At 37.9% G+C, this 15,372-nt stretch overlaps 1 pseudogene; it reads right to left on the bottom strand.

Moving 5' to 3' along the window:
• Window positions 1–12,196: 12,196 nt before the first annotated feature.
• The window catches only part of LOC110289976, a 51,914-nt pseudogene continuing 48,738 nt past the window's right edge, over window positions 12,197–15,372 (bottom strand).

The following is a 15,372-nucleotide window of genomic DNA, read 5'->3' as shown; positions in this document are numbered from 1 at the left end:
TGGAACACCCTGGATTGTTTCTGATGACTGTAGAATTGCTTTTAGTTTATCTCCATTTAAGTTGATGCAAATTGCCCATTTTATGTTGAAGTATGTCACTTGTATCCCTAATCTCTTTATGACTTTAACCATGAAGGGGTATTGCATTTTTTTCAAAGGCCTTTCCTGTATCTAATGAAATAATTTTTGTCTTTCAGTTTGTTTATATGGTGGATAATCAAGTATCTCTGTGATACTTGATTGTGGGCAATGATCTTCTGATGTGTTCTTGAACTCTGCAAATACTTTATTGAGTTTTTTTTTTTGTGTGTGTGTTTGCTCATAGAAAATATTGGTATGCAATTCTCTTTCTTTGTTGGCTTTTTATGTGGTTTGAGTGTCAGGATAACTGTGGCTTCATAAAATAAATTGGGAAAAAAACTTTTCTGTATCTACTTGGTGGAAAATATTGAAAAGTATTAATATATCTCTTTGCAATTTTCATAGAAGTCTGTTCTAAAACCCTCTGACCCTAAACGTTTTTTGATTGAGAAACTTAATGAATATGCAATAGTAGTTATACTTCTATCTAAATTGCTTACTGGTTTTAACTTTTTTAAGTGATATGAATTGAAAAAATTATTAATTTCTTTTAGATTTTCCTATTTGGTGGAATAAAAGTTTTTAAAGATTGTCATATATAATATATAACTATATATGCATATATAATTATATATTTTTATTTTTTATTTTTTATTTTTTATTTTACATTTATTTATTTATTTATTCATTTATTTATTTATTTTTGGTTCTTTGAGACAGGGTTTCTCTGAGTAGCCCTGGTTGTCCTGGAACTCACTCTGTAGACCAGGCTGGCCTTGAACTCAGAAATCTGCCTGCCTCTGCTTCCTGAGTGTTGTGATTAAAGGCGTGAGCCACCACGCCTGGCATATTTTTATTTTTATAGAATTATAATTATATAATTCTCTGGATTTCCTTAATGTCTGTTGTTATGCTCCCCTTTTCATTTCTGATCTTGTTACTTTGGGTATTCTTTCTCCACTTTTAAGTTAATTTGGATAAAGGATGGTCAATCTCATTGATTTTTCTCATAAAACCAATTCTTATTTCACTATTTTCTCTATTTTTTTTTAAATTTAATATTATTTTACTTTTTCATTTTACATCCCTCTCACAGGCCTTCCCTATCACCCCCTCCCACAATCCAATCCCCATCCCCTCTCCCTTTCTTCTCTGAGTGGATGGACCCTCCTTGAGTATCACCCCACCCTGGCACTACTTCAAGTTTCTGTGAAGTTTGGAGTTTCCTTTCCCATTGAGGCCAGACAAGGCAGCCCAGCTTGAACAACATATCCCATAGCAACAGTTTTCATGATAACCCTCATTCCAATTGTTCAGGATCCACATGAAAACCAAGCTGCACATTTGCTACATATATGAATGAAGGCCTAAGTCCATCTCTTTTTTTTTATTAGGTATTTTCTTTATTTACATTTCAAATGTTACCCCCTTTCCTAGTTTCCCCTCTGAAAATCCCCTATCTTCTCCCCCATCCCCTGTTCCCCAGTTCACCCACTCCCACTTCTGGCCCTGGCTTTCCCCTATACTCGGATATAGAACCTTCATAGAACAAAGAGCCTCTTCTCCCATTATGCCAAACCCACTTCAGTGAAGTCTGTGTGGCAAGCCCAAAAGCTTGGGAAAAGTCCTGAGGCAAAAAGTTTCATGGAAACTTAGTCTCCTGGAGTCTTGGCATCCTGTAGCATGAATGCTCCAAACTTGTCCTGTGTAAGTCAGTGAATGGAAAACAATATTGTTTTATTATAAGTGCCTCCAAGGAATTATTATTGACAAATACCTAAGTTATATTGAACTTTGCTTCCTGGCCTTCACCAATGTCCTAGGCATTCCTTGAGCAGACCCTGGGCTTGGAATTTAGCAAGAATGTTACCTATTCAGACGAATAGCCTCCAGTATTGAAAGAGAGATAGTGAAAGAAATCAGGCATTACTATCTATTACATAGAGTTAGAAACTTCAGGGCACCAGGTGGTGGTGGTGCATGCATTTAATCCCAGCACTTGGGAGGCAAGATAGGAGGATTTCTGAGTTCGAGGCCAGCCAGATCTACAGAGTAAGTTCCAGGAAAGCCAGGGCTACACAGAGAAGTCCTGTCTCGAAAACAAACAAAAACCAAAACAAACAAACAAAAACAACAACAAAAAACAAAAAAAAGAAATTTCAGGGAAGTTTAGCAAAGTACATTTAGAATTCTTATTATATTTATGCATGGCAGACTACATTATTTAATAGAAGAAATTCCCCCACAAAATCACTTAGAATAACAGCCAAGTCACTCCCATACACAGGAATTTACAATGGCCTAGAGAGAAGGTGTATTATATAATAGACAAGAATTGGAACTATGTCAAGGGCATAAAGCCCTTGCCCCTGGCTTCTAAGAATAGGTTGACCTTAGGTGGGGATACTTTTTATTCCCAGTTGTAAACACTGATTATTTTTTGTTTGTTTTTTGAGAAAGGGTAAACACTGATTTTTATCCCAGTTGTAAACACTGCCTGGTTCCTGTTACCTTTTATGTGTACATTCCTGTTTTGTGTAATGAGTCATTTTGCATCAGGTAACCTCAATATACCTTGGATGACCTTAATGTATCACTTAACTTCCTTGTTTTCATCTGGAATATAAATCTGATGCTCACTTTGAGAAATTACACTCAGATTCAACACTCTCTCTGGTGTTTGTGTCTGTTTGTCACCCCGCCAACTCCTTATCCACCTGAGTACTGGAACCCTGATTTTCCCATCAGTTGAGGGACTGACTGAGTCCAGTCCGTTGCACCATTGGTGACAGACTAGGCCATCCTCAGCTACATGTGCAGCTAGAGCCATTAGTCTTTTCTCTGGCCATCTGGCCATCTGACCATCTGACCATCTCTCCTATCCCTCCCCCTACCTGATCATGACACCCCCATTCCCCTCCCCATTCCTTCTATTACACAGTTTTCCCCTTCCTCTGCCTTCTATTACTATTTCATTTCCCTTTATTGGTGAGATCCAAACATAATAGCTTAGGCCTTTCTTCTTGTTTAGTCATTTTAAGTCTGTGGTATGTATCATGGGTACCTTGTATTTTATAGCTAATATCCACTTGTAAGATAGTACATATTATGTATGTCCTTTGGAGACTGGGTTACCTCACTCAGGATGATATTCTCATGTTCCATCCATTTGCCTGAAAAAATAATGATATCTTTGTTTTTAATAGCTGAACAGTATTCCATTGTATAGATGTGTCACTTTTTCTTTATCCATTATTCAGTAGAGGGACATCTAGATTGTTTCCAGTTTCTGGCTATTATGAATAAAGCTGCTATGAACATAGGTAAATAAGTGTTTTGGGGGTTGTTGGAACATCATTTGAGTATCTGTCCTGGAGTGGTATACTTGGAGCTTGAGGTAGAATTTCAGTACTACATCGAATAGATAAGGAGAGTATGGGCAACCTTGTCATGTCCCTGGTTTTACTGTAATTTCGATAGGTTTCATGCCATTTAGTTTGATGTTGGAGATTGGACTGCTGTATGTTGCTTTGATTATGTTTAAGTATATTCCTTGTATCCCTGATATCTCCAATACGTTAACATGAAGGGGTGTTGGATTTTATCAAAGGTTTTTTCAGCATCTAATGAGATGACCATGTGAATTTTTCTTTCCGTTTGTTTGTATGGTGAATTACATTGATGGTTTGTTTTTTGTTTTTGTTTTTGTATTGAGCCATCCCTGTAGCACTGGGATAAAGCCTATTTTATCATGGTGGATGATGTTTCTGACATGTTCCTTTTTTTTTTTTTTTTCTTTTCTTGTTGACATAGACATGACATTTTTATTTTAAAATAGAAAACAAAAAACAAAGAACAAGCAAAAAGCAACAGAATAAAACAAAGATGCGAGGGTGTGTCTTTCTCCTTCCTGGACTGTCAGTCCTCTGTGCTAATGGTGGTGATGGAGAGAAGAGCACTTGGACCCATATTTGGCTGCCCTTCCCAGAAACAGAGCAAAGAGCAAAACAAGCTTAGTGACTTGTATGACATGTTCTTACATTCTATTTTATTGAGTATTTTTGCAACAATGTTCATAAGAGAAATCTGTCTGAAATTTTCTTTTTTTCTTGAATCTTTGTGTGGTTTAGGTATCAAGGTGACTCTTCCCTCATAGAATGAGTTTGATAGTGTTTCTTCTGTTTCTATTTTGTGGAATAGTTTGAGAAAAATTGCCATTAGCTCTTCTTTGAAAGTCTGGTATGATCCTGTTCTAAAACTATCTGGTACAGGGATTTATTTTTTGGTTGGGAGACTTGATAACTGCTTGTATTTCCTTAGGGGTTATAGTGCTGTTTAGATAGTTTACCTAATCTTTATTTAACTTTGGTAAGTGGTATCAGTCTATAGAATTACCTACTTCATTAAGATTTTCCAGTAATGTATAGTACAGGCTTTTGTCCTAAGACCTAATGATTCTTTAAATTTTCTCAGTGTTTGTTGTTATATCTCTACTTACTGATTTTGTTTATTTGGATATTCTCTCTCTCTCTCTCTCTCTCTCTCTCTCTCTCTCTCTCTCTCTCTCTCTCTCTCTCTCTCTCTCTCTCTCTCTCTCTCTCTCTTTCAGTTTTGCTACGGGTTTGTCTATCTTGTTGATTTTTCTCAAAGAACCAGCTCTTAGGTTCATTGATTCTTTGTACTGTTTTGTCTCTAATTGATTTCAGCCCTGATTTTTATTATTTCATTTCTTCTACACCTCTTCGGTGTGCTTGTATCTTCCTTTTCTTTTTTTTTTAGTAGAGCTTTCAGGTATACTTTTAAATGTTGGTATGAAAACGTTCTAATTTCTTTATGGAGGCACTTAGTGTTATGAACTTTCCTCTTAAGCACTGTTTTCATTGTATACCTTAATATACCTTAAATTTGCGGATGTTGTGTCTTCATTTTCATTGAATTTTAGAAAATCTTTAATTACTTTGTTTCTTCCCTATCCCAGAGATCACTGAATAGAGAGTTGTTCAATTTCCATGAGTGTATAGGCTTTCTGATGTTTCTGTTGTTAGAGTCCATGTTTAATCCATCATGGTCTGATAAGATAAAAGGTGTTATTTCAATTTTCTTGCATCTGTTGAGGCTTGGTTTTTGACTGACTATGTGATCTGTTTTGGAGAAGGATCCATGAGGTTCTGAAAAGAAAATATATTCTTTTGAGTTTGGGTGAAATATTCTATAGATGTATGTTAGGTCCATTTAATGTCTATGAGTTTCATTATTTCTTTCTTCTGTAGATTCCTGGATGACCTATCAATTGGTGAGAGTGGGTTATTAATGTCTTCCACTATTCATGTGTGGTTTGATATGTGATTTAAGTTTTAGCAATTTTTCTTTTATGAATGTAGGTGTCCTTTTGTTTGGGGTATAGATGTTCAGAATTGAGATGTCTTCTTAGTGATTACTCCTTTGATGAGTATGAAATGTCTTTCCTATCTCTTTAGATTAATTTTGGTTGAAAAACTATCTTGTTATGTATTAGAATGGCTACTTTTTGGTCCATTTGCTTGGAAAATTTTTTTCTAGCCCCTTACTCTGAGGTAATGCCTATCTTTATTGTTGAGGTGTGCTTCTTTTATGCAGCAGAATGATAGAACCTATTTTCACATCCATTCTGTTAGTCTGCGTCTTTTTATTGGGGAGTTGAGTCCCTTGATGTTGAATGTGTGTGTGTCCTTCCTTTGTTTTCACTGGTATGGTGTTTCTTATTTCTTATATATATATATATATATTTTTTGATGTAGTTGTGTTCCTTGGGTTGGAGTTTTTCCTAGTTTTTTTTTTTTTCTTTTTTCATCTTCTTTGTAGGGCTGGGTTTGTGGCGAGATATTTCTTAAATTTGGATTTGTCTTGAAATACCTTGTTTTCTCCATGTATGGTGTTTGAGTGTCCTGCTGGGTATAGTAATATAGGTTGGCATCTGTGAAATCTTTTTTTCTTTTCTTTTCTTTTCTTTTCTTTCTTTCTTTCTTTCTTTCTTTCTTTCTTTCTTTCTTTCTTTCTTTCTTTCTTTTTTTTTTTTTTTTGACTGCTAGATATCTGTCCAGACCTCCTAGCTTTTAGCATCTCTGTTGAGATGTTGGGTGTAATTCTGTTAGGTCTGTCTTTGTGTGTTCCTTGCCTTTTTCACTTGCTGCTTTTAATATCCTTTCTTTGTTCCATAGATTTTGTCTTTTGATTATTATGTGGCAGGAAGATATTCTTTTCTGTTCCAGTCTGATTGGTGTTCTATAAGCTTCTTGTATGTTTATAGGCAGCTCTTTCTTTTCTTTTCTTTTCTTTCTTTTCTTTTCTTTTTTTTTTATACTGACTGGATCCTAAACAGTTTATTGAATAAGAATGACATATCGTCCCATCTACAACTCCTCATGACAAGTGACAGTTGTTTGAGGTGGGGATCCATACTCTCAATATATTGCATTCTATACCCTAGTACAAAAGGACTCAGAATAACTTTAGAAAATGTAACTAAATCACTTGCAAACTCAAGTTCTCTCCATAGATTCACTAAAACCAATCAGACATACTCTTAATAAAACATTTTGGCACTTCTGATATTTTTGAGACAATTATGGTGGTAACACACACAGACATGCACACACACGCTTATTCAGCTGCCAACTATGCCAAGGTGCCAGGCACTGACCCAAACACTTTGGAAGAGAACAGAGTATGCATGTGTGAACGAGGGAAAGGGGGAAGGATGGGGGAGAATTTACTTCCATCTTTTGTTATTGCAAAATAACTTCAACTGCTTTTCCTCATATATTCATTCTGGCAATTCCTCATTGCTGACCCTCCGAATGAAAAGCCTTAGTGACCCTGGGGCAGAAAAAAACACTCACAAGAGTTTAAAAATTCCAAATACTCATGAGACTATGTTCTTCTGTAAGATGGATTTAAGATTTAAATTAATACATTGCACACAAATTTTTATAATTGTATTACCAAGATGCTTAAGTCTGAACAAGAATCTTTTTGTTATGGACACTGAAACAGAAATGATAAGGTATTAATAATCTAGACACAGGATATTGTCAATATTTCAAAAGCACATGGACAAAAGTAAATTACCCCCTTCATGTGTGTGTGTGTGTGTGTGTGTAAGTGTGTAAGTGTGTAAGTGTGTAAGTGTGTATGTGTTGTTAGGGGTTCAACATGGGGTCCTGCACATGCTAGGCAGACTGTATATCCCCTGATCTCCTCTAAGGCTGAAGCTTGCCATCCTCCTGAGTATCTGGGATTATAGGCTTGTACAACTTAGGCAGCTCTTTCTTTAAGTTGTGAAAGTTCTTCTATGATTTTGTGGAAATATTTTCTGGGCTTTGAAGCTAGGACTCTTCATCTTCTTCTATTCCTATTATTCTTAGGTTAGGTCTTTTCATAGTATCCCAGATTTCCTGGATGTATTATGTCAGTAATTTTTCAGATTTAATTTTTCTTTGACTGATGTATGAATTTCTTCTAGTGTATCTTCTACACCCAAGAGTCTCTCTTGGATCTTTTATATTCTTTTGGTGATGCTCGCATTGTTTGTTCCTGTTCTCTTCACTAGGTTTTCCATCTTCAGAATTCTCTCAGGTTGTGTTTTCTTTACTGTTTCTATTTCCATTCTCAGGTCTTGAACAGTTTTATTTCCTTCACCTGATCAATTGTATTTTCCTATATTTCTTTAAGGGATTTGTTTGTTCCTGTTTAAACCTCTACCTGTTTGATGGTATTTTGTGTATTTCCTTAAGGGACTTGTTAATTTCCTCTTTAAAGTCCTCTATCATCTTCATAGGAGTGGATTAAAAGTTATTTCTTGGGTGTCAATTATGTTAGGATACCCAGGGCTTGCGTGCTGTCATAGAGTAGCTGCGCTCTGAAGGTGTCCCATAGCCTTGGCTTTTGTTGATTGTGTTCTTTTGAGGGTTTTTGGCCATCTGCGTGGCCTTGGTCCCTGGATATTTCTGTTGTAGTCTTTGGAGGAGGGTTAACCTAAATTTTCGTGGTGTGAGACACAGGATATCCTTGGACTGTATGCTTCCAGATCAGCAGGTCAGTATGGTTCAGGATATGCAGTTTTTATGCTTCAGGATCTGCAGTTCTATATGGTCCAGGATCTGCAGATCTGATGATGATGGGTGGAGAGATAGAAGGAGAATCTTATTAACATTTAAATTAATAGACTAGACGAAACATAATCGTCATAGTGTGGCGATCATCCAATTGGTTGAAGTACTCCTATCAAAATGCCAAGGTTTTACTGGGTGGTGGTGGTGCACGCCTTTAATCCCAGCACTTGGGAGGCAGAGGCAGGTAGATTTTTGAGTTTGAGGCCAGTCTGGTCTACAGAGCAAGTTCCAGGACAGCCAGGGCTACACAGAGAAACCCTGTCTCAAAAATACAAACAAACAAACAAAAAATACCAAGGTTTTATAAAGAAGCAGGAATTTGAACTAGTGAATGTGCTTTGAAATTTTTAAATTTTCAACCTACCTGGACTATATCTAATCCCTCATAAATTATAGCCTAGTCCTTTGTTTATAAATTTCAGACTTGCTAGCATTTATATCTATGTAAGCCAAATCCATTCATCTCATTGCATGTGTGTGATAGATCTTCTTCTTCAGGGAGATATGTTTCTGGACATCCATTATATACTTAAAACCATGAGTGTGTGTGTGTATATATATATATGTGTATATATGTGTATATATATATATGTGTGTATGTGTGTGTGTGATTTTGTAATTACCATAATATAGTATAATTTATTATAACTCACTGGAATTAAAATTACATGAATATCATGTATTTATGTTGTGATGACATGGTATGTGGTGAGATTAAGTCATGTGAATGATGGTGCACTTTTCATATTCAATGAATATAGCATTCTATTTTTAATATATTAGAAGATAATTTTATGTATATGAATGTTATGCCTGAATGTATATATGTGCATGTCTGGTACCATAATGGCCAAAAGAGAGCATAGAATCCAATTCAACTGAAGGTACTGATGGTTATGAATGGCCATGTGAATACTAAGAATCAAACCTTCTAGGTCCTTTAGAAGAATTGCCAGTGTTCTAAGCTGCTATCTCCAGGTATGACGTTTACAAATAAAGGAAGTAGTTTCTAGTTTCTCTTCCAAATATCTGAATTGATAGCATCACTATTCGTCCAAATTTTGGGGACAACTATGAAGTAAAATAAGGGGTATTTGGTTATGTTTTATTTAATGACTAAGCAGTATATGCATAGTACAAATGTGAGAGAGGAAAATTTGACTTCTGTGTATGGTAAAGATTTATTCATGATACTCAGATTATCCCTAAATTTAAACTGTCTGAAATATTTTATTTACAATGTTTAAGTGTAATGCTTATGGTCTACAGTTGCTCATAGGTAACTGTAAACACACAAAGAAAATGTTTTAAATAAGGGAGGCCTTAATATATTGCTAGTTATGTTTCTTCACAGGACCTGGATTAATAAAAACACAAAAAGTACAAGTGATATAGCATGCTGTGTTCACTTCCACTCCCAATGCTTACGTGTCCAAGGAAGAAGAGCTTGAGTTTGAGCCCAGATTAGACTATGTGACAATGTGTAGACAGTCTGGCTTACAAAGTGAGATCTTGCTCCCTCCCCACAAAAAAATAGAAACAACAAAAATAATAAAAGGAGATAGTTGTATTATGATTACTCCCATCAACTTGTTTAACAATTCGTTTTATTTTTATTACTACCTTTTTACTTTCATAAGTGGCTTTAACAATGCAGAGACCACATTTAGAAAACTAAGGAATTTGTGTGTGGTTTATTTTGAATTTTCTCTCAGCATTCAATTATTTCTTTGAAATAAATGCAGCTAAATTTCTACACACACACACACACACACACACACACACACACACACACACACTTTCATGCTTAGCAGTTCCTTCAAATGCAGTATGGTGATATCGTCTTCAAGGTAGCCTGGTCTGGTTCCCATTCTTGCTTTTGGTTCTATGGTGTGTGTGTGCGTGTGTGTATCTACATGTACACATTTTCTTGTTTTTAGTTTACTGCTATATAAATGTGTATAAATACATATATTCATTTTCTTTGTTACAGTTACAGTTGCTCTATTGCAACACCATGGCAAAAGCAACTTGGAGAGGAAAGGGTTAACTACACTTCTATTTCTTTATCTCTGTTTATCACTGAAGGAGGTCAGGGCAAGGACTCAAGCAGGGAAAGGAACTAGAGGTAAGAGCTGATACAGAAACCATAGAAAAATACTGTTTACTGGCTTGCACTATATGACTTGCTTAGCCTACTTAAGACAGGCTGTTTTCTTCCCACTGGAAGCTGTCAGAATAATGACTCAGATTCAAAATATATATATTAACAAATACCTATGCCATTTAGCTAGTGTCATTCTCTGACTAGCTAATAATTTCAAATAACCCATTTATATTAATCTACATTCTGCCAAATGTTTGGTTACCTCTGCTCAAGTACCATGTGTCCTCACCTTTCCCCTACTTACTCTTCCCATACCTGAAACTATCCCAGAATTCTTTCTGCCCCCTGAATGTCCTACCATCTATCTATCTTTTGTATAGGCCACAGATTTTGAATAGACAGGAGATTCATCTGTACAATACATAAGATAGTCTCTCTAAATGGTCATCACATTTGATGCAGAAAAAGCCTCTCACAAAATCCAACACCCCTTCATGTTAAAAATCTTGAAGAGATCAGGGACACAAGGTGCATATATAAGCATAATAAAAGCAATATATAACAAACAAATGGCCAACATCAAATTAAATGGAGAGAAATTTAAAACAATTTCACTCAAATCAGGAACAAGAAAAAGCTATCCACCCTCTCTAAATCTATGCAATATAGATTAAGGGAATAGAAACTAAAAAGGAAGGAGTCAAAGTATCACTATTGGCAGATGAAGAGTATACATAAGTGACCACAAAAATCCTACCAGAGAACTTCTATATCTGATAAACACTTTCAGCTAAATGGTTGAATACAAAATTAACTCAAAAGAATCAATAGTCCCTTCTTAATACAAACAATAAATGAGAAGGAATTAGGGAAACAACACACTTCACAATAGTAACAAATAATATAAAATATATTGGTGTAACTCTAACCGACCAGGGAAAAACATCTAAGACAAGAATTTCAAGTCTCTGAAGAAAGACATTGAGGGAGATATCAAAAGATGGAAGGATCTCCCAGGCTCATGAATCAGTAGGATTAGCATAATAAAACTTGATATTTTACTGAAAAGCAATCTACAGATTCAATGCAATTCCCATCAAAATTCCAAAACAAAATTTTAAAGACCTTAAAAGCCATTATTTTTTATTAATTTTATTAGATATTCTCTTTATTTCAAATGTTATCCCCTTTCCTAGTTTCCCCTCCAAAAATCCCCTATCCTCTTGCCCCTCCCCCTGCTCCCCAACCCACCCACTCCCATTCCTGGTCCTGGCATTCCTCTATATTGGAGAATAGAGCCTTCACAGGACCAAGGGCTTCTCCTACCATTGATGACCAACTAGGCCATCCTCTGCTACAAATATAGCTAGGGCCACAAGTTATATGGTTAGTATCTTTAAAGTCTAAAAATCTGATCCAGGCATGGTAATCCCAGCATTTAGGAGGTAGAGGCAGGAAGACAGGAGTTCAAGGACAGCCTCAATCATATACTTAGTTTGAGGCCAGCCCAGGCTATGTAAGACCCTGTCTCAAACAAAAGTCTAACAATTGAAACAATTTAAAAACCTCACATATTTCACACCCATTGGCCTACATGGTAAGCAGTATCTGTGTAGTCAGCGCTTTTGCTGTGGAGTGGTTTCTGTAACCGTTTACATTACAAAGGACAGAGAGTTGTTGCTTTGACAAGGTCCCATTCTTTCCTATGGAGTCAGCAGTCACTGTCCAGAGTCTCTTGAATCCGAGGTCTTCGCATACCGTGGAGTCCCACCTCTGCTGCTCTCTGATCAGGAGAGGTGCTGTTGCTCCAGACTGTCTATGAGGAGTCCCTGGTGTTCTTACTCCTCGAGTCTCTCTCTTAAGAGAGGATGGCATTAGAGTGCTGAATACCAATGAAATTATCAGTGCTTAAAGATCTTCTCATAGCAACTCTACAAAAGTCTTTGTATTTGTCTTCACACAATCTTGAAATGGCCTCTAGGTTCTGTGTTCTTTCTTTGCTGAGAGGAGCAAACAGAAAGTCCAGGTTGTTGTCATCTGCTAAGGAGCAAAGGTCAAAGTAGTATTTGGCATAAACACTGGCAGGAACATTAATATTAAACTGGAGTAGCTCCAAGAAATGCCTTTCCATCTCATTCATGTCCTCAACCGTAATGTCCTTGAGGATCTGGCAGTAGTCTACATTCCATGCAGCCTGATCATCCCAACCCTTGGAGGCAAGAAGAATGGCTCCCAGAACAATTCTTTTCCAGTTGGTGGGACAAATGTCGATCTCAGCTTAAGTTAGGAGCCTCTCTAAGTAAACCAACGTCACTATTGCACATTCTGCTGTCAGCTGTGCAGCACTAAAAAGCGTAGGAACAAAAGTGTAAATAAATTTGTATTCAGGGTCATGCTTAAAGTACTCCTCTGGAACTTTCTCTCTTGTGAGAAATGTCCAAGGATTTATTTGCATCTGTTTTTATGTGGTAATATATTGCTAAGGTCACACATTTTATTGCGATTCTAAGGTTAGGCTGGCTGACTGTGCTGTCATCTAGAAATATTGTTGAGCATGAGCTATACTTTTTAGTAAGCTGCCCTAGAAATACATGGTTTAAATGGTTGCTCTTCCTCTTTTCACGCACATCCGTTTGAGATTTGCTGAGGAAAATTGTGCTTGCCCTCGGGTGGTTGGAAGAGTTTGATTCCAAAACTAGATGCTGCAGGTGGTGGCCCTCGAGGGCTCTGAAATCCAACTCAGCGGGCTCCATGGCTGCAGCGGGTGCTGGCGCTACCGCAACCTCGTCCCCAGCTGCCGCCTCGTAGACCTCAGACTCTTAGTCAGGCTTTGCCAGCCCCAGCGCCGGCCCAGCTTGGGACTGGCATTGGGGGACCAGCAACAGGTCAGCGTGTTCCCTATGGGGAGCGTCTGCTCCGCTCTGCCAACGCCTGCACCTCTGCTCGCCCTGACTCTGTGCCCGCCCCCTCCCCCAAAAATGGCTTGCCGCTGCCTCCACACCACAGCGGACTAGTCTCTTAATATTCTCTCTTTATTTAGTGCATTTGTTGTTCTGATTATTATGTGTTGGGAGGAATTTTTTTTTTCTGGTCCAGTCTATTTGGAGTTCTGTAGGCTTTTTGTATGTTCATGGGCATCTCTTTCTTTACGTTAGAAAAGTTCTCTTCTATAATTTTGTTGAAGATGTTTGCTGGTCCTTTGAGTTGAAAATCTTCATTCTCAGCCAGGCAGTGGTGGCACATGCCTTTAATCCCAGCACTTGGGAGGCAGAGGCAGGTGTATTTCTGAGTTCAAGGCCAGCCTGGTCTACAGGACAGCCAGAGCTACACAAAGAAACCCTGTCTTGAGAAAAACAACAAACAAACAAACAAACAAAAACCTTCATTCTCATCTATTCCTATTATCCTTATGTTTGGTCTTCTCACTGAGTTCTGGTTTTCCTGGATGCTTTGAGTTAGGATCTTTTTGCATTTTGCATTTTCTTTGATTGTTGTGTCCATGGTTTCTTTGGAATCTTCTGCACCTGAGATTCTCTCTTCCATCTCTTATATTTTGTTGCTGATGCTCGCATCTATGGTTCCTGATTTCTTTCCTAGGATTTCTATCTCTAGAGTTATCTCCCTTTCTGATTGCTTTATTGTTTCTACTTCCATTTTTACATCCTGGATGATTTTGTTCAAGTCTTTCACCCGTTTGGTAGTGTTTTCCTGTAACTCTCTAAGGGATTTTTGTGTTTCCTCTTTAAAGGCTTCTAGCTGTTTACCTGTGTTTTCTTGTATTTCCTTCTTAAAGTCCTCCATCATCATNATGAGAAGTGACTTTAGATCCATGTCTTGCTTTGCTGGTGTGATGGTGTATCCAGGACTCGGTATGGTGGGAGAGTTTGGTTCTGATGATGCCAAGTAACCTTGGTTTCTGTGCTTCTGATCTTAAGCTTGCCTCCTGCCATCTGATTTTCTCAATTGCTTGCTGCCCTCAATATATATGATTGGAGCCTGTCCTTCCTATAATCCCAGTTGATTCAGGATTCCTCAGAGTCCACCTTTATCTGTGATCCTGTGATTCTGGGCTCCTGTGAACCTGAGATTCTGGATATATCAGAGTTCTTGGCAGTCAAGCTTCCTCTGAGACCCTGAGATCCTGATATGACGAAGCTTCTGTTATTCTGGGATCCTGGAATCCTAAATCCTGGGTGTGTTACTGCGCCTGTAAGTGGTGTCTCCTCTGAGGACTGGCGGGGGCCTGTCTGGTGTGTTTGAAACCAAGGTATTCCAGTACCTATCAGGAGGAATGTGAGCCGCTGGTCAGGCAGGGCTCCTGTGTCCTTGCTCCTGCTGTCACAGGCCCGTCACAATTGGATTGGAACCAATGTTGTGTTCCCTTCACCAGTGATCCAAAGATTGTGTGGAGAGTCCTCTGCACACCATGGGACCATCCAGAGTTTGTGCCCAAGGGAACCTGGAGCTGGCACTGACTAGCAGGGACTTGTGTCAAGTAAATAAATCTGGATCCTTTTTTATACTCTCCTTGACCTTTATCCATCCAAGGCTCTTAGTGTTTGATTTACAGTTATGCAGATTTGGCTGACCATATGGAGACCTGGAAGGTGACAGGGTCACCTGCTGAATGTCCTACGAGACCAGCACTACAACTGCAGCTTAAGGAAGTTTTCAGGTTCCGCAAATACTAGGCACTAGTCTTCCTCCATGACTTCCTGACCACGAGGCAGCTGAGATACGAAGAGCGAAAGAGCAATTCTTTTTTTGTTGTTGTTTTGTTTTTGTTTTTGTTTTTTGAGACAGGGTTTCTCTGTGTAGCCCTGGCTGTCCTGGAACTGACTTTGTAGACCAGGCTGGCCTCGAACTCAGAAATCTGCCTGCCTCTGCCTCCCGAGTACTGGGATTAAAGGTGTGCACCACCATGCCTGACGAAAGAGCAATTCTTAACTCCATATGGAAAAATTAAAAAACCCATGATAGCTAAAATAGCCATGTACAATAAAAGAGCTTTTGGAGGTATCACCATACCTGATT

Source organism: Mus caroli, chromosome 2, assembly GCF_900094665.2.
Source record: "Mus caroli chromosome 2, CAROLI_EIJ_v1.1, whole genome shotgun sequence".
Taxonomy (NCBI): Eukaryota; Metazoa; Chordata; class Mammalia; order Rodentia; family Muridae; genus Mus; species Mus caroli.
Note: the sequence above shows the minus strand (reverse complement) of the source record. Positions and strands in the feature narration are given on the sequence as shown.